This window comes from Dunckerocampus dactyliophorus, chromosome 3, assembly GCF_027744805.1.
Source record: "Dunckerocampus dactyliophorus isolate RoL2022-P2 chromosome 3, RoL_Ddac_1.1, whole genome shotgun sequence".
Classification (NCBI taxonomy): domain Eukaryota; kingdom Metazoa; phylum Chordata; class Actinopteri; order Syngnathiformes; family Syngnathidae; genus Dunckerocampus; species Dunckerocampus dactyliophorus.
Genome location: NC_072821.1, coordinates 29979793 through 30000445, shown reverse-complemented (window position 1 = coordinate 30000445; position 20653 = coordinate 29979793). Strand labels below are relative to the sequence as shown.

Genomic DNA, 20653 nt, shown 5'->3' with positions numbered 1-20653 from the left:
TGTTCTTGAAGGAATCCTGTGGGGAGTACTCCGTATAGAGTATGGGGTACTCCCTGTATGACCTTAGTCCTTAGTCCGCATTGCCGGCGATAAGTCAAACTCGTTTCCAGTGAGATTCTGATCATTACTTTGACAGAATTTCGTTGAATTTGCATTGAGGGGATCTGGTTTGGTGGCTGTAGGATTGGGCCTCTGCTTTTTGCGGATGATGTGGTCCTGCTGGCTTCATCGGACCGTGATCTTCAGCTCTCGCTGGATTGGTTTGGAGTCGACAGTGAAGCAGCTGTAATGAGAATCATCACCCCCAAGCCCGTTTTCCAGGTTCCCCCCCCATAGAAGGGCGGACTGCCATCTCCGGGTCAGGGATGAGATCCTGCCCCAAGTGGAGGAGTTTAAATACCTCAGGGTCTTGTTCACGAGTGAGGGAAGGATGTAACGCAAGATCGATAAGTGGTCTGCAGTGATGTGGACTTGCATCGGTCGGTTGTGGTTCTCAATTTACCAGTCATTCGTTCCTACCCTAAACTATGATCATGAGCTTTGGGCAGTCACTGAAAGGACAAGATCACGGATACAAGCAGCCAAAATGGGTTTCCTGGTTGTCTGGGCTTCTCTGCTTAGACTGCTGCTCCCGTGACCCCACCTCAGATAACTGGAAGAAGATGGGTGGATGGATGGACTATACTACTGGACTATTATGTTACACTCTTAGAAATCTTGTATTTACAGTAAATCTCCATATATTTGTGATTCAGCATTTGAGATCCTAAAAATTTGTGGATTTTTGATCACAAAGTGGTTTTTTTTTCTTTAATTAAAAACCCGCTCATTTGTCCTTTTTCTCTCAAAAAGTCTGAAGTTTTTTTGGCAGGAAACCCATCTGAAGTCTGCAAGAATGTATAAATACAGTGGTACCTCGGTTTAACGTCCACCAGCCAACCAAATTTTTGCTAAAACTTTGCCTTGTTTTACGTCCGGTTTGTTTATGTCACCATCTCGGATCACGCGCACAAGACATAATCTTGCAATACTTGCACATGATCGCGCAATGCATTGTGGGCCGCGGGCACCATTTAAGGACGTTTGTATCAGACTTGTAGACAGATAAACAACATGACAAACACATGGACAGCACAAAAGACACACATGATGGACCGTACCGAGACAAGGGTGCAAGACCTCAAAATTTTACGGCTTAAAGAGAAGACTGTCGTCATTTCAGAGGCATTTGAATGTGACGGCGAGGCTCAATCATCGGCTGCGTGCACACAAACACATGCAAGCATACACAGCATCCCGGTGGCGCATCAAGGGTGACACTCTGCTTCTGCCCGTCTCATTTCACTCATTTCACATTTCTACTTCCAACAACAAAACATAAGCATTCCAACTTGCTATAGCATGTTGGCGGCATCCACAGTCAAACATAGCACACGTCACCAGACATAAGGCATCCGCGACGTCACTGCCGCCAACATTAGTTGTTTTTTTTTGTTTCATTTTCTATATTAAAGGGCAAGGTACATGTTTAATGGTTCTAGAACATTGATGTTTAGTTTGATATATTTTTCACACTTTTGCAAATTGTGATTGCAGCAAAATAATGTTTATTTTGTGTTATTTTGTTAATTGATGGTTTTGTGGGTTACCTGGGGGGTTTAAAATTAGGTAAAGTGATGTTAAATTCTCAGTTGTCCATTCATTCGTTATTTGTAATTATTTTTGCATTATGTTCTGCATCTAATACTATAATTATTGTCTATAAAATGTGTTTTCTGTTAACATTTCTGGGTGTCTGGAATGTATTAATTGGATTTACATTATTTTCTATGTGAAAATTTGCTCTGGTTAGAGTCCGTTTTGGTTCGAGTCTGACCTTCTGGAATAAGGTAATAAAGCATAAATGTCAGTATAATATGTTGGGGTACATTTTGTCTCAACAAAAGTTATTAAAAAAAAGTTAAAAGAAGACGCCTTACTTCCCCTTTGCATAACCGGCGCTTTCATTATAAATTGAAGCTATTTTTCTAAGACGCTTATTTTGTTAGATGCCGTCTGACAAACGTACAGCGTTTTAGTTGTGTGGTATTGAGACGTCGCTAGTAAGCTACCTCCATGATCATGAAAAGTATCTGCGGAGCTTCATGGCTGCCGTTCTTTCGTGGTGTTGAGCTTGCACATCGTCAACGGGACATCTTATGAAGACACTTGTTTACACATATTTACAATCCAAAGGCCAAACTTGGCAATAATTTCACACTGCACACATTGCGCCAATATCATTATTGGCAGAAAAGCCGATACCAATACGAAATGAGGTTGATTCAGAATGAGAGGAAAAGTCAACCTCAAGCTAGCAGGTGAGTTAGAAAGGGGAGGAGCAAGTCTGTGTCGCGTACGGTGGTGCCGAGACGCAGCAGCATAACCCAGGCTTTATTAGAGTGTCAAAACTAGAATTTTTTATGGGCATCTGTAGTTAAATTTTTTACAAAGCTTTCAAGTCACTCTCTGAGTCCGAATAATCACTTAGGAAATGCTTATAGATCAAACTTCCTAAGGAGCTGCTTGCTATTATTAGGAAAATGAGGTTCATTGTAGTCTTACTTGAATGATACGTGTCAAGAGAAAATTTTGCTTCTAGCTTCCTCATAGACAAGACAAGTTCTTTGAGAATAATGACAGGTAAAATTTAATAACACTTGCATGCAAGGAGAGAAATCAATACAACCTGAACAAACGGCTTGAAAGAAAAAAAAAACACAGACTGTGATGTTTCTATAGTATATAGGACAGGGGTCGGGAACCCTTTTGGCTAAGAGAGCCATGAAAGCCACATAATAAGGCCCTGAGAGCCGGAACACTGAATACAACTAAATCTGTACATTTTTAAGCAAGGCCAACAATTTTAGAATCGAATAAGTCTGTGAATTTATTCTTTTTAATAACTTTATACTGAAGCTAACCAATAATAAATAAAATACTTCTTACAATGAATGCGACTTCTGGTGCTTCATGGTTTTGTACGATACTCTTCATTTTTCTTTCGTTTCGCCATAATTTTCGTCAAAAGGGTTTGCTCTGCAGAATTAGCTAGCAGACTATTGGACCGAAGGAAGGAAGTGTATTTCTTGACCTCTCAATGACCCAATATACCGCATTATCCAGTAATAATTAAATTTTGGACAGGTGGCATTGGCTCTGGCCACCTGCATAGTAGTAGAAAATGGATGGATTAAAATGTATATTTTTAAAGAAATTTTAAAACTGATTTCTGAAAGGTTTTATTTTAAAAAGTCAGCAAAAAATGTAAATAAATGTTATCCTTAAAAAAATATGTCTGAGAGCCAGAGGCGGCCGTCAAAAGAGCCACATCTGGCTCCCGAGCCATATAGGTTCCCTACCCCTGATATAGGATGTCCATTTGCAATGGGAGGGGTCTAAGGCTATCTATCACATGCTGAGACACCCAAGGCTATTTGGGACCAATGGAGGACAGAACATACCATCACATGCTGGCATCTAAAGAAGGCTGAAAGCATCATACGATATCATGAGACAGCACACGAGGATTACAATTACATTGACCGTTCAAAATAGTTTATATAACACATTTTTCTAACAATCTGACAATGCAATGTTCTTTCCAATGCCTCACTCCAGTAGAGAACTATCCCAATGATGTTTGTGCATTATTGAATAAAATGATATTTTGAACTGAAGTCCAGAGCAGCAAAAAATACAAATTTCCAGTCTCATCTCGACAACCCTCCATTGTGAATTTAAGTGACAATTTTAAAGGCATGTCATTATCTTCTATTTAAACGAAGCAATTTAAAATGTGGCAGGAATCCTCGGTAGTCTAGATCACTTTTACAGCAAAGTAACCTCTGCTGTACGGCTATGCTCATAGATGTATTGTTGGGTCAAGCCTCTAACCCTAAAAATCAAAATGTCCACTCCCATCTGCTCCGTGTGTCTTTTCACTGGTTCACGTCTTGGAGCAGAGACCCTGCTGTGCGTAAGCCAAATTGATTTTTTTGAAAGGATGTCATTTTCAAGGGCCATCTAACTGACTAAAAAGTCTGAAAATAGAGGAGACAAAATTGCGTGTGTGTATCTGTCACATGCATGTGAGTGTGTTTTTCTGCGCGTTTGCAAGTGTTGTCTATACAGCTCCCTGTTGGATTATCACATAGTGGCAGAGGATGGTCTAATATGCCGTCTGTCAATCATTCTTAGACAGGCTTAAGTCTGTATGCTGAAATACAACAGCAATCTTTTACACACACCCCGACTATACATTGCCCAATTATTCTCACGGCCCCCCGCCCCAATTGTAGTGTAACAGTACATTGTAAAAAGCCTCCATAACTTCTGTTCAAGTGAAAAAGTCATCACCGTATTACACAGCCTGCATTATGTTAGTTGTTTTGTTTCAGGGATTGTTGTTAATGGCTTGATTTCACTGCTTTTCCGGAAGACTTGTGACTTGTATCATTGTGTTCCTCACAATATGTCATGCATATGACGCCTGTCGCGTGCAAGCATTATTGGAATACATTTTTTTGTAATTTGTTGGAAAAACTGTTCTATTGTTTAACACAGCTGATACAAACACATGGGCTCAACTTAAGTAGAATGTGGCATGTACCACTAAACAACATTCCCTGGCATCGTGACTGCAACGTGGTCTCCAAGCTAATGTGACATTATTGGCTCTAAATCATAATTGTCATTTTATTTGTTAGGCGTTATACACGTCATTGGTATTATATCGGAGTGTTTGTTGAAAAGTCTACCTCAGATACATGAAGTGCAAAATTGTTCACCCAGTTCATTTCCTAAGCCAGGGTTATCCAAACTTTTTCCAGCGAAGGTCACATACTGAAAAATGAAAGGATGCAAGGACCACTTTGATATTTTATAAATCAACACACATACTGTATGCTAAGAAGTCATAATGTATGTATATATATATATATACAGTATATACAGTATATATGTATATACACTAAGTTCGCAACCAACAAACACAATTGGTTCCAGACGACCGTTCTTAAGTCGAATTGTTCTTAAGTCGGGGAAAAGGTAATATTACCAATAATATAGGTACTACATGTACGTGTATACATATACAGTATATGTATATGTATGTAAATATGAGTTTGGATGCAGTAGTAATATTAAACGAGGATAATTAATGAAAAAAACAATAATAAAAATGATATAATAATATGTAATGATAAATGTAATTTACCGTTGAAGAGGAGTGGTCGAGCATACGTCGTTGTGGTGGAGGTGGAGGAGTTATTGAAAAAAAGGACAAATCGTCGTCGTCGTTAGACTCTTCTGAAAGAGGTAGTGTTCTGTGGGTGGTGTAGAATTAAGCAGGCCTATTAACTCTTCATAAACTTTAATCACACGCTCTGTCCGGGTTGTATCATACAGCTACAAGTTAGGTTTCCATTTAGCTTTCTATACCCAGCGGCTTCCTGTACCTGTTGGTCCCATTAGCAGTGTCACGGTGCCCTCTACTGGGCAAGCATGTAGCAGTATAAATATGGAGTTACAGTACTAAAAGGTAAAATATATGAACAGGGGCGGATCTAGCTTTTTTGAAAAGGGGGGGTGTGCCGTATGCCGAGGCGCTGGAAATGGAGCGCGAGGTCTGGGTGCCCTCCCCCTGAAAAATTTGTAAAATTAGACCTCATTTCCTGCAATCTGGTGATATCTGAGGCCTATTTTATGTCCTTAATTTCAAGAGTGTTGTTATTTTTATCCTTGGAATATATCGTTTAAGCCAAAACATTCTATTTATAAAATTACCAGTACTAGGAGAAACCCATTTTAGCTCAATTTCCTCAAATATTTTCCAATTTGAAGCAGCTGTAGATTCCGAGGATTTGAGTATAATTTTATGTCACTGGGGATCGCTTTTCTGGTTACTTTTCATTGAGAATAGACAACAGTTTTCCTTGTAGTTATGATGCCAGAACCTTTATTCTGCACCTCCACCTGAATATCCATGTACACACGTTCAATGTCCAATGTAAATGATCAGCCTGACAGTGGGTTCAGGCATAGCATGCGTCTCGGTTGCATTCTGGCATATGCGTCCACCACGCGCCCCTAATAAGAAAAAACTCAATTTCAGCTTTGTGATTTAGGTGAAAAAAATTATTATTAGTGTGAACTTCCGTCTTTGCTCTTGTTTCCCCATTTTTTAATGTTTTTTATTTATTATTATTTATTTTTTTATTTATTATTATTATATAAGTCAATATTTCAAATGACTTCTTAAATAAAATGGACTTTATTCCCACAATATTAGAACTTTTTTCTCCAGCCTTCTCATAACATTATGTTTTCCACAACCTAATTTTCCAAAAATTCAAACTTTGTTGTTTTGCTTGTTTCTCATATTATGACTTTAAAAAAGGATGTCTTCTTTCAACTTTTTTTCTTCGAGCGAGCGTCTCCTGTCCTGCACCCTCATTTTGGCGGGCTGCACTCTTTCTGGGGAGGAAGAGGCAGCCGCGTCACGCTTTGTGCCCGCGCAGCTGCGGACAATTATTAGTAGCTGTTAAAAGGCCAGCGCCGTCGTACGTGCGGCGCTGGTTCATTGTCATTGTTCCTCGTCTTCTCACTGGTGCCGTCACTTAAAAGGTTCCTACTGCCCAAGACGGCCATATGTGTTTTTTTTTTCCACAGAGCTTTTCCACTCTGCCTCTTCCATTTTGTTGATGTTCCTATACAATTGTGAGTATACCTGCACCTGCTCACACTCCATTAAAGAATCTTACTGTATTTGCGCGTCGCTGCCTCTCTGTCTCTGCATACCGGGGGGTCAAGCTTCCGACAGCTCCAGCAGTCATAACATCGATGCTGCTAAAATGACGTTTTTTATATGACGTTATCCTCACAAAATGACAACTTTTTATCATTAGATTACAACTTTTTTCTTTAAAAAAAATGGCTGCACTTTGGACACCCCTGCCTAAGCCAACAGCAGGAGTAAACACCTAAAGAGCTCTATACAAAAGGGCATAAACTAACAAAATTGCATCCATGCAACAGCAATGACAAACTGTGCTGAAGCCAAATCCCAGAAATACAGTTAGGTCCAGAGGAATCTGGTAGAGATTGTGGTCGTTCAAAACTTGCTAAATTTTTAGCACTCATCTCCGTTAACTTGTTCACTTACTCACCCCTGCTGCCGCTACCTAAATTAAAAAGGAAAGCAGCTAACATGTCACTAATTGTACAACTGTTAATTTAACTGCATTTGTATAAATGTAGGCCGCACGGTGGTCTAGTGGTTAGCATGTTGGCCAACACAGTAACAGTCTGGAGATTGGGAAGACCTGGATTCGATTCTCCCTTGGGCATTTCTGTGTGGAGTTTGCATGTTCTCCCTGTGCGTGAGTGGGTTTTCTCCAGTTTCCTCCCACATTCCAAAAACATGCATGTTAGGTTAATTGGCGACTCTAAATTGTCCATAGGTATGAATGTGAGTGTGAATGGTTGTTTGTCTATATGTGCCCTGCGATTGACTGGCGACCAGTCCAGGGTGTACCCTGCCTGTCGCCCGAAGTCAGCTGGGATAGGCGCCAGCATGCCCCCGCGACCCTAATGAGGAGAAGCGACATAAAAAATGGATAGATGGATGTATAAATGTATTAACCCCACGAAAAAAAGCAAAGGATCTGGTCCTTTCTCCTTGTTGCCCGAGCTGCATCACAGATTCCACAAAACGAACGATTCACTCGCTCAGCCGAGATTTTCACAGACTCATGGATACTCCACAAAGACTCGAGTTTCACTGACTGGTGAGTGCTTGACAAAGACTTGAGTTTCACAGATACAGAATTGTACAGAATTGTACATCATTATTACATTATTCATTATTTCAATTCATCATTCATTATTCAATTCATTATTACTAATTCCACGAAATGTGGAAAAGCTTTTACTTTACAAAAACTGTTATTTTACAGGATTGTGACTGAGATCGACAGGAGGATTGGTCTGCATCAGCCGCTGTGGTGAAGAGGGACCTAAGCCGAAAGGCAAGGCTCTCAATTTACCGGTCGATCTGCGTTCCTACCCTCATCTATGGTCATAAGCTTTGGGTAGTAACCGAAAGGAGAAGATCGCAGGTACAAGCGGCCGAAATGAGTTGTCTCCGTAGGGTGGCTGGGCTCTCCTTTAGAGATAGGGTGAGAAGCACTGTCATCCGGCAGAAACTCGAAGTAGAACCGCTGCTCCTTCGCATTGAGAGGAGCCAGATGAGGTGGCTTGGGCATCTGGTCAAGGTGCCTCCCGGATGCTTCTTTGGGGAGGTTTTCAGGGCATGTCCGACCGGTAGGAGGCCTTGGGGAAGACCCAGGACACGTTTAAGAGACTATATCGCTCAAGTGGCGTGGGAACGCCTCGGGATCCGCCGGGAGGAGCTGCATGAAGTAGCTGGGGAGAGGGAAGTCTGGAATTCCCTGCTTATACTGCTGTCCCCACGACCTGACCTCGCATAAACGGAAAAGATGGATGGATAGATGGATGGATGAATGGATGGATGGATGGATGAATGGATGGATGGATGGATGGATGGATGGATGGATGGATGGATGGATGGATGGATGGATGGATGGATGGATGGATGTGCCTGTTTTTGATAACTAGCATACTGTATGTTGCAGACAATTATGAAAAGAATTTTCAGCATAACCTATAAACCATTAACATTTCATAGGTGGCACTCCTTAAAATTGCCTGGAAAACATAAATGGCTTTTGTCCGCTCAGTATCTTCAAGTCACATTGGTTGTGATATTAGCTTCATCGGCATTTCACTCAGCATGTGTATGAATTCTCACAATGATAAACATGCCGCTGATGGGAAAATTCATCCAATTCAACCACTTACGTCAACTACTGTATGCTAAATTAGTCAATTTTCTTTTGCAAAAGCTAGTGTCTAATGAAGTGCCCTCAAATCTAAAAAAAAACCCTCATACAGCTACTCTATTATCATCATAATAAGATGTGGAACGGCACTCAGTGCAGAACTCAATTTATCAGGCAACGTGTCCGTCATTCCATATTACTTTCCTGTCCAGTAACATGTGACAGACAGCTTATTGCTTGTGCACTATGTTGTTTGAAATAATATAGTGTATAGTGTAGTAATAATATATTAGGGCTCTATTTCCCACAATCCTTCACTTCAGTGTCTACCTCCAGAAGAAATTCCTTCTGAGAGCCGGCATTGTTGTTAACCTTTCCTGTGCATTCCAGATAGCCACCTTGTGCTGGCAGTTTTCACTAAGAATGGACGTAATTGAGAGTCACCTATTCTGTCTATAAAGCCCGCTCTAAAAAACCCTCCCCAAACCTCCAACAACGTCTTACAGACATGCAGTAACCAAGAGGCACTTAGAGTACTTTGGTCATTTTAAGCATTACCGGAACTTCTTTCCTGGGCACATTGATTTCACAGAGCGCATTGCATCTAACGCTACTTTTGTCAACAACAACAGCATAGAGAGCGCATTCTGTGTTTGCTACCACTAATCACGACAGACTTCATGAAAGCCGACAACTATTTTGGGACAAATAAGGATCCAGAACCTTATCTTTTAGAGACTGAGTACACGGAGGATTAGCTATAGGTTTTCGAAGCTGAGCGGGTAAGAAGAGAGAGTGAAACGTCCGAGCACATCGGATCGGTGAGACTCAGGACAGTTTCAGTTTGTTCTGTCTCCTGACTCTACAAACTGGATAATTGAGAATTACCCTCGCTCACTGGGTCTTTATTTATCAAGGTGCACAGACATACTTTACATATCGGTAGCAGTCAATTCGGAACTCCGGTGCGTCACTTTTATGACGTCGGTGTGAAACATAAACAACAATAATTATTACTATAGTTACAATGACCGACATGACTTGGTGACTTGGTGGTATAAATGTGGAGCTTGCTAAGTCATGCCGACAGAAATGGAGCGTTTCTGCTGCACTGTGGCACACAGGATTTGTGTATCTGTGGAGGAGGACACTGCTCCAAGAGACTGCATCCCAATGAACAAAGAACTGTTAAACCCTGCAGTGGTAGAAACTTTTTTCCACCTACCTAAAATCAAATGGAAAAGACGCCCCGTTCCAGCTGGACCAGAGGGACAACTGTCCATCGAGTAAGTCACCATGATATTCGATTCTGATACACGAAGCACATAGTGCTTGATATCGCATCTATATACACAGTCCATCTAACCAAATCACTACGCCTAAAAATTAGTTCCTCTGTGTTAGCTCCTATAAAAACAATGTCGCTATAACTTGGGTAATATGCATGTCACGGCATGTAAATGGAGCGTTGTTGGTGGTTTTTGGAGGTTTTTTTTAAATGGGCTTTGGGCTTTAAATGGGAAAAAAAAATACATAGAAATGTGATACGGGAGCTGTTAGGTGCTTGTCACTGCCGTCCTTCCATTGAGAGGAAAAGCCAGTGTTTTTTGTTGACAGCAGCAGTGCAGCACCAGCTGGAGAGAACAAACCAAAGCATTCTCATCAGTACACAGAACGTAACCACCATGTCCAGAGACAACGCAGATATTGGCATGACCCAAACAATAGCAGGAGACCATACTATGTTACATACTCTACTCATACTCATCCATACTCTACATTGTGGCAGAGAAAGCCGACCAGTTAGCAGCAGTCATGTTCAATGATAAGCACAGCATCTCCGACAAAACTCAGTTTGGGATCACTGCCCATGAGAAGCCGACTGCAGCTCTGAATGTTTATATGTGCATGGCTACAGAGAGCACAGCCCCAAGCCAGAAACACTCCAAACACAGAAGCTACAGAACTCACCAAAATGATTCATCCTCCAAAAGGGCAATTGTTGGTGCAGGTCATACCCTGGCGCACAACAAATAAACATCACACTTGACTGACCTCATAGTTTGACTTTCCAGCACAGATGAGCCAATCTTCTTGAATGTTACAACAAATCTCTGGTTCAAATCTATTTCAAAGTAAACAAATCTGAAAGGGAAACAGACGATGTGACTTACTACAGCATTTGCTGATTATACGGTACACTCCTTGACTAAATCTTTAGACCGTTACGGGAGTTCGTGTTACGAAGTTTCGTGGTTGTGAACACACTCCCACAAATAATTAATAATTTACAAAAAGAAGAGGAGAATTGGTTACGAGTGAGTGCGGCGGAAGAACGCATGGGGGAAGAATACGTAGTCACGCTTCATTACACTAAGGAAGGGCAACATCACTTTTGTTCTGTTTCGTTAACTTTTTAACTTGAACCGGTACTATGTCTTCCAAGCGTAAGGTGTACTCTTCTGATGCCGTGTGTGATGCTGTGTCAAAGAAAAGGAAAGTGAAAAGTGAAGTGAAATGAGACATCATAAAATGCTCAGGAAGTGGCGAAATGCCGATCACCAAAGCCAGTGGTGTCCCAAGTGTGGCCCACTTACGGCCCACGGCTCTTTTTGTAGTGGCACATTCTAAAAATACGATTAAACAAGAGAAGTAAAAAAAAGCAACAACAGGAATAAAGATGAAATATCAAGAGTAAAGGTATTAATACTAAGAGGAAAAAATTGCATAAAGTTGAAAAATTAAAGGAATAAAAGTCGCAATATGAGAAACAAAACGAATGAAGTTGAAATTCTTGGAAAATTAGGTTGCGTAAAAGTTATATTTTTACAACAATAAAGTCAAAATATTACCCAAATAAAGTCAATTTATTACGAGAAAAAAATGCACAATTACAATATTTGTTTTTTTTTTAAACTGCAAAAAACTGGAAAAGTTCACACGCTTCGTCACTAGTAACACAAAGTTGAGATGCAGGCTGCTTTTTTCTTTAATACAAAAAACGCCTCCGCACATTGGCCCCTGCATCCTTTGATTTTTCATTATGAGGCCTTCGGTGGAAAAAGTTTAGACTTGGTCTGGTCTAGGCCATTTGACTGCTGTGACCATTATCGGGGATCAAGACGGTATCCTTGAACATGTGAAAGGATCTGCTCCTATGAAATGGACAGTGATAACTAGTAGTGTAGTGGTCTCATGATTGAAACTTCCTCCTGCCAACCACAGGGATACAAGTAAGGAGTTGTTAAATGTCTTTAAAAGAACGTAAGGGTTATGGGAAAAATACAAAGTAAGTGGTAGGCTCCCCCAAAAAATTCACCTGGTGATGTCCGTGAAGATTCCCATGAAGGTCCTTACTGATACTGATGATACTGATGCTGACTGCAGGCCAATGACCATAAAACAACCTCACCAACTGGGACAATCAGTCAAGAGAGATGCCCTCTGCCACATCGCAACATCGCCAGCAACCAATTGATGATGCTACTGCACAACCACATGCCATCTTACTTACTGTTAGGAAGTTAGGCAGGATTTATTTCTTCTTTTACATCCAGTCTGAGAGAACAGTGCATTTCGTGGTAGATATACTGTAACTAATGAATATGTTTTATTTCTTACAAAAAATGGGTGGAAATCCCTCTGCCTATCCTTTCGTTTTCTGCCTGGTCTGCAGGGAACCCCTTGTCACGGCATGGATCCAACCCAATGATTTACTCAGATTTACTCAGTCTGTGCCCCAGTCTCAGGCTAATAGAACACAGACTTATCTGCACTAATCTGATATGCTCTTAAATGCGGATATTGCACATTGCCACCCTCGCTTAGGATCAAATTTGCTGGAAGACTCCAACTCATTTACTCAACAGCAAGTCCGGTTTCTGTCAAAGGAGACACATTATGGAAACCAGATTTTTAAATTTCAGGTATAAACATATTTGGGTCTCTGGACTGCCTGTCCAGCCATCAAGTGTAAAATTAAACAACTAAAGTCAGTCATGTATGCTCCTTTTTCCCTCTGATGTCAAAATAAGACTTTGGCTGTAGTTTTCTGGGTCAAACTGTTATGTCAACGTGCGTCATGCACCAAGCGGCGTCTCCTTGTACCGCTCCCTCTCTGACTTGTGTCTTGCTCATTGCTCCCCCTTTAAGGCCAGCACATCACATCTGACTGATACAGTGACTCATTTGCATTAGGGCAGGCCCCCAAAAGCGATTTCACTCAACAGGGCTGTTTAGCGGGGCTTTTAAGTGTGCTGTAATTCTTGATCCTTGAGGTACTTTGACAGAAGCGAGTCACAAACATTTAATTACGACATTTAATTAAGACACTTAGGGACTGTTTAACTTATTTTTGATAGATCTTGTGTGACATTGTTTACAGTTTCTAAATATTGGTAATGCGTGTAAACCTTCATGTCAAATAATGGAGTCCCGCAAGGTCTGTGCTTGGACCTTCGCTGTTTAGGCTGATGTACATATTTAAGTAGTACTATTAAGAAAACACTTGATAAAGTTTACTTGCCAGGCAGATGACATACAATGAAATGTCATATAATGAAATTGATCCAAATCTGAGGCCATGGTTCCGAGTTGGAAATGGGTGAATTGCACCCTTTGGGTTGGGAGTGAGTTCAAGTATCTCAGGGTCTTGTTCACAAGTGAAGGAAGGTGAGGCAACAGTTTGACAGGCGGACCGAACCGTCGTTGTGAAGAGAGAGCTGAGCCGGAAGGCAAATATCTAAATTTACCGGTCAACCTATGTTCCCACCCTCACCTATGGTCGCAGATACAAGCAGCCAAAATAAGCTTCCTCCATAGGGTGGCCAGACTCACCCTAAGAGACGATGAGGACCTTGGTCATCCAGCAGGAGCTCAAGAGCAGAGCCGCTGCTCCTTCACATCTCGAGGACACACTTGAGGTGGCTCTCGCATCTCGCATAGTTTGGATGCCTCCAGGACACCTCCCTAGTGAGATGTTCCGTGCATGCCCAGCCAGGAGTAGACCCCGAGGTATACCTAGGACACTCTGGAGGGATTATGTCTCACAGCTGGCCTGGGAACGCCTCGGTGTCCTCCCGGTGGAAATGGAAGAGATGGTTGGTGACCGGCAAGTCTGGACGCGGACCCCAGCTAAAATTAAGACTACTAAATGCGACTAGACTACAACAAAATGCTGCTCAAAGTGAAACACCTCAAAAATGATAACCTCTGTAATGATGCACCCGTTCTACCTGGCTTTGTGTTTGCCTCCAGCACCATGGTAAGGAACCTCGGTTTGTCTTTTAACCCACACATACAACAAATATCAAGAACAGCATTATACTATACTGTAAGATGCAACATCACAAAGCAGAAGAAAATTAGTTTGTGCTTTTGTGAGCGCCGTGCGAGATTATTGTCACTCAATCTACTGTCAGGCTGATACAAGATTCTCCAGCGGGTCTGGAATACTGTTGCAGAGTGCTGACTAGAACTGTCCCTAGAAATAAACCTTTACCGCAGGCTACATGCGGCTAGCAAGTGTTTGAATCAGGCCTCTTCCGAAGTATTTAATGTAAACCTTTAACGTATAAGATGGCAACATGACCTACTACTGTAACCAGCCCAACAGGAAATAGTCTTAGACAATCTGAGACAACCCAACGTAAACTACCTATTGCACCATTTGGGCATAAAAATAAAAGTCAAAAACCCATGCCAAAATTACACCCATATCTTCCTGCCGCAAAGCATGCTGAGTCATTATGGTCATCATAGGGACTTATGTCCTAGTAGCTCCAGAAAGTCCTTGATACAAAGCAGAGAGGGTGGAGATGTGCACATCAAGCACATGATGAGACAAGCCAGTATTTGTCCTAAGTTGAATAGTTTGGGACAAAATGACATAGCGATAAACTGGTATAAATTAATAGTATATTTGTTTTCGATCTTGAAATGAAACAGTTCCAGACTATGACGCAGATGGTGTCTTCAGTTTCTATCAGATGGCCAATATGATTAAATGCACGCGCAATTAAAAAGTGAAACATCAAATTGTATCTCAGCTGCACAGTACACAAACTGTGACAACGCAAAGGGTTGATAGAGTTTCTCATCTCAACCTATCACTGTCTCGCTCTGTCTCACACACTCACACACACACACACACACAGACGCAATGTTGTCTGCTGTGATTAAGATTCAGAGGCACTAAAGCTGTATATTATGAGCAAGAGGCTCAACAGACCACAAGCCGAGACACGATAACCACTGTTACTGTTACTACTCAAACCATACAACTTCTAGTTGACCGAAAGGGTTTCGACAGAGGTGACAGAGGTGAAGCATTCATGCGCTCATAGATAAGAGGAAGAAGATCGCGGGTGGACCCACCTCTGCAGCATGCTGAGCCCATGACAGCCATTAGAAGATCCAGAACTAAAAACGTCCCGTCCCAGGATACAATGTGCAACCGTAGTGCCTCCACAAAGACAAATAAAAGACGTCCGAATAAAAGAACACAATGAGTCAACACCTTTGCTATAGCTCTAGCATTTGTGTTGTATGAAGAGAGAGAGTGGGGTTGTATTTGATTTGGGGATGTAGCAGTGGGTTTATTGGGGGGGGTAATCCTGTACAACTGTGTACTCCATTTAGCCCTCCACCAGGTCGGTGCTGTCTGACAATGTCAATAGTGTCCATAAGAAAGACATTTGCAGGATTACATCGCTCGATTAGATTAGATTTTTCTCTCTCCCTTCATTCATTCGTTTCCACTTAAACTCATCTTTTTTCTTTGATATAATCTATTTATTTGTTATTTGTTTTTTATAGATCATCTTTTTCTCATTTTCTCTGAGGCCCAGTAATCCCCCAGCTTGCGTTGCACAACCAGCCGAACTGTGTCTATTTCAACGCACACAAATCTGGGCGTTTGGTAAAGATCAGTGGAGGTACGGCAATGCTTGTACTGTATAAGGTAACATGCACAGGTCTTACGCCACCACTAGCTAATGTCCTTTGCCACAGCAGTCCATTGACATTGCAAAACAGTAAACAGTAGAAAAGATACATACTATACATAATACCCCTGGGAGTAATAGTGTTAAAAATCCCTCGTTTATCACAGTTAATTGGTTCCAGAGCTGGCCGTGATAAGTGAATTTCTGTGAAGTAGGATTCCTTATTAATAAATGGAATATTTCCATAGTTGGAGCCAAAGAAAACCTGTTTATGACCTTCTAAATACAGGTATTAAGAGTCCTCTAGAGATAAAATAACACCCCTATAGTCACCTTTACAATCAACCCGTGTATTAACCGCACCCCCATTTTCAGGCTCACGGCGGAGAAAAAATTTTTTTTAGTTCATAAATGCTTGCCAACTCTTTCATTTCAAATCAACATGCGTAAAAGGTACTAAGCAATTTCAAAAGAAGGAATAGAGGAGAAATCTGAACTTCGGCATCTAGATCTTTAATATTATGGCTAAGCACAGATTAATCATAATAATAATAATAATAATAATTACAAATCAAAATAAAGAAATCTGCAATTTTCAGAGATGTTTTGATATCTTATCTTTCACAGCTTCTCTTTTTCTCTATTATTATTTTATTGCATTGCTTCAGTGTGAATTTGAATAAACTCCAACGTTGTATTGTATTTTACATTGGAAGCTTAGGTTAGCTTCAGTGTATATAGAGATCGTTTCACTGTGTGAAAATACAGACAGCCTCCAGATAAGTTAGTTGCATACACAAGCATTTTCAGCAACTGTACAGCAGAGGGCGCTAAAGTCAAAGCAACTGTCTGACCCACAGACGGCTATTCAAAAATGGGCTTCTCGTCAATTTCTGCGTCTGATCACAGACCTGTTATCGTGTGTAAACCGCACCCCGATTTTTTGCTTCTTACCAGTGGAAAAAAAGTGCGGTTTATACACGCTGCTTTACAGTAATTCATTTTGTTATAGTCATTGGTCCAACACTGATTGTCAATGACAATAATTGAGGTTCCCTTTAATTAACTGACATTTTTTTGTCATCAATTTCTAATATTAGATCATATAAAGGAGATTCTTGCTGTTATGAGGCATTAAAGTGGAATATTTTGCCATTGTTAAGCTGCCCTTTTTGCAACTTGTATGTTGCAACTTTGCAACCTGGCTGTTTGTGTGAAATCGTTCCTTGTCTTCTCACCTCCCTCTCATTCCCGCTCACACACAGATGCAGTGAAATGTTCAGATGCAGTGTATGTTCATCTCTCATGCAGTGCACTATAGAGCCTCGTGGTCTTTGGAAGGCAGAATCAGTATAAAGCCTGAGCTAGATGTTGTTATGTGATTTGGGATTGCATTTGTTTGAACATTCACTCAGTGTGCTCTTAAATGATTTAAAGTACATTGTCTGAAATGCATTCAGCTTGTTAAAATCATATTAGTAGGAAAAAAAGATGAATGGAGGAACAGAAGGTTTGTTTCATTCCTCTCAATCATAGTTTGGATGGGGTTTTTTTTATTTACTCATCAGATCCTCATATCTATCCCATCTAAGAGCCAGGTTAAATTGTTAAGTTGTTTCAGCAAGTGAGTTTAAATGGTTCCAGGTTGTGTTTTGCTTCTGAAATATCCCACACTTTCCACAGGGACATTACTTACTGCATGGAAAGAAATTATATATTAAACTCAAACTGGGCTCACTTAGGCTCCATGAAGTGAAAAAGCTCTGATGTACTTATAAACAATCAATAACTATGTCATGTCTTGTCGTTGTAAAGGTTTGCTGTCCATTTTTGCATTCTGCTGCAAGTAGCATCCAAATACAGTGGATCCCTCCACATTCACAATTCACAAATTTCGCAAACTTGTGGATTGTGGTCTAAAAAAGTGCTTTTTAAATGTTTTTTTTGAAATGTCAGATAACCGCGACCCTGATGAGGAGAAGCGGCATAGAAAATGGATGGGTGGAAATGCCAGATAACGGCCGCACTGTGGCTGAATGGTTAGCATGTTGGCCACACAGTCAGGAGATCGGGATGACCTGGGTTCGAATCTCTGTTTGGGCATCTCTGTGTGGAGTTTGCATGAGTTTGCATGTTCTCACGCATGAAAACCCACGCATGCACGGGTTTTCTCCGGGTACTCCGGTTTCCTCCCACGTTCCCAAAACATGCATGTTAGGTTAATTGGAGACTCTAAATTGTATGAATGGTTGTTTGTGTATATGTGCCCTGCGATTGGCTGGCAACCAGTCCAGGGTGTACCCGCCTCTCAGCTGGGATTAGGCTCCAGCATACCCCTGCGACCCTGATGAGGATAAGCAGCATGGAAACACGATGTGGCAGCAAGATCAAAATAGACACCGCCTTTGTGTTTTGCTTTTGAGTTATTTCTTGAATTCAATCGTGTTTCTCACCATCTGGTTCCATTTTGGGTTATTTTGCAGCCGTGATCAAAAGAAAAGGAGAGACTTGAGGTGAGAAGCACTACTGAATTCAAGAAATAAGTCTGTCTGTGTTGATCCTGCTGCCATATTGTGTCATTTTTAACAATAAGGGATTCAATTAAGCTACTTTGGGGGAGACTGACGGAAAAGATTCGCATTTTTACACCAGTGTGGGCTGCACTTGAGGCAAGGTGGTGTCTTGCCCAAGGACACAACAGCAGTGACTGGGATGGGGGAAGCTGGGTACAAACCAACAACTCTGACCTGCTGTAACTCCTGAGCCACTGCCGTCCCAAGGTTGATGTCTTTAGGCTTCACTGACTTGACTGTTTTTTCATTAAACGTTGAGATTTCGCACTTTGGCGAAAAAAACCTTTAATCACAATAGAATCAGTACAGAAAGAAACAAAAAAACCAAAACACTTGTTTATTCATATAAGCCTTTTTGCAAGGGTTAGGTTTAGCCTAATGTACTGACTATACACCACCTCCTGTGTGAAGTCAGCCGGGGTAGGCTCCAGCTCACCCACAATCCTAATGAGGACGAGAGGTGTCGAACATGACAAATGAATAGTATCGTCTACTTTACTGACACAGAAGTGACAGTGAGTCACACTATTCTTGAAAAAATGTTCCACTTTCCAAGTGTATTAAATCCCTCATCACAACTCACACAACTTCTGACAGCTTAATCCCAAATCCTGAACAGCATGCACAAAACTGAGTCATGTTCACTGATACAATCCCACTTCCAATCAATAGCTGACCCTCCAAATCCACCTCAGTTTAATGCATCATTTTACTAAGGATCACATACACACACAAACACACACACACACATACACAGTATCGCCTGTGGAAACCAACCAATCAATACCCACTGGACAGGAGTGATGCAAATTTCGGCTCTTATGAGGGAGCCAGTTCTTTTGGCTTGGCTCCAGAAAAAGAATCATCTCTTTCATATCCCAGATTTTTTTTTTTGGTTGTTACTTAAACTGATATATTAACAAAATACATGTAAAATGGATTTATAATGTAAAAATATAATTATATAAAATGTTTTCATTTATATGGCTCTATTTATATGCTCAACAACAGATTGCTCCAAAAAACAAATTATAAAATACAAAAACAAACCCACCTCAATTAGACAAAGAGGTCCAATCTGAGTATGTTATTATTTGTACATTTACAACAAAATTACACAAAAAAATGTGCAAAAGGTAACAATTTTTGCTCGTCTGTAGTGAAGATTGGCATTCAGAAACACAAGGTGCCTCAGTTTTTGTTTCCTGTTGCACCTTTTTCCTCACCTTTCCTGCTGTCCGAGTGCTCACCAGCTGTGATGTGTGTGTGTAACCCCCCCCCCCCAGCACAGTGGCACATAAGTCGCCACACATTTTGACCAATCATGTGCGGGTTTCAAAGAAAACCAGATGAGAAAAAAAGCCATCTCGTTCACTTCAAAGAGCTGACTCCCATCGTTCACTTCAAAGAGTCAGCTCTAAGGCTACGTTCACACTGCATGTATGCAGTATGAGGTCCAATTGATATAAATTCATATATTTTGTTCAAATCAAATCTTTTTGTGCAGTCGTTTACATAAAAAAAATATGTAACTTGTATTTGTGTATAATGTGAACGCAGTGCATCCGGGAAGTGACGCGCATGTGTGCAAAACACGTCACACGCCGTGCCGAGTGTTTACGGAAGTAAACATTAGCCCAATTTGCGGTCTGGTCCTCATACATTTCTGGCACTTTCAAGGATTTTGTGCAACCGGAGTCATATTATTTTGCATAGGAGATTAAGAAGAAGGGCAAAACTTTGAGTTTGAAACGTCTGTTCCGAGGGGCGTGTGGGTGGATGCCAGGAGTCAGAGGAATTCTGGGCCCCATAAATTTTTTTTCAAAAATCACATTGCTCTCCACCCGTGCAGCTGTGGTCACGACATCTCTAGGGCTTAACTGACCCTTAAAAGCTGTTTTTATACTATTTGACTCGAACCCAAATTTAGTTACATGCATGTTTTGGAGTAATACATATTTTATTTTTAGAACAAAATAAGAGACAAACAAAACGGAAAATGGCACAGACAAGAATCAAACATGGGTCCTTATACGCATATACCATTATGCCAAAGCACTGTGTGCTAAACGCAGGACCATACCATTTCCTCTAGATTTAGGGGGGGTGGTTGGTCATTATGGTTGTTACCTTTTTGTCAATGTAGATTTAACTTTTACTGCCAAAAACAGGTAAAAACAAAAAACATTTTCGATGATTTTATTACTACATTTGGCAAGAATATACTGTATCG

At 41.0% G+C, this 20653-nt stretch overlaps 1 protein-coding gene across 5 annotated transcripts in view; it reads right to left on the bottom strand.

Moving 5' to 3' along the window:
- The window catches only part of LOC129178829 (SH3 and multiple ankyrin repeat domains protein 2-like), a 324991-nt gene that overhangs the window by 169330 nt on the left and 135008 nt on the right, over positions 1 to 20653 (bottom strand). The window lies entirely within an intron of this gene.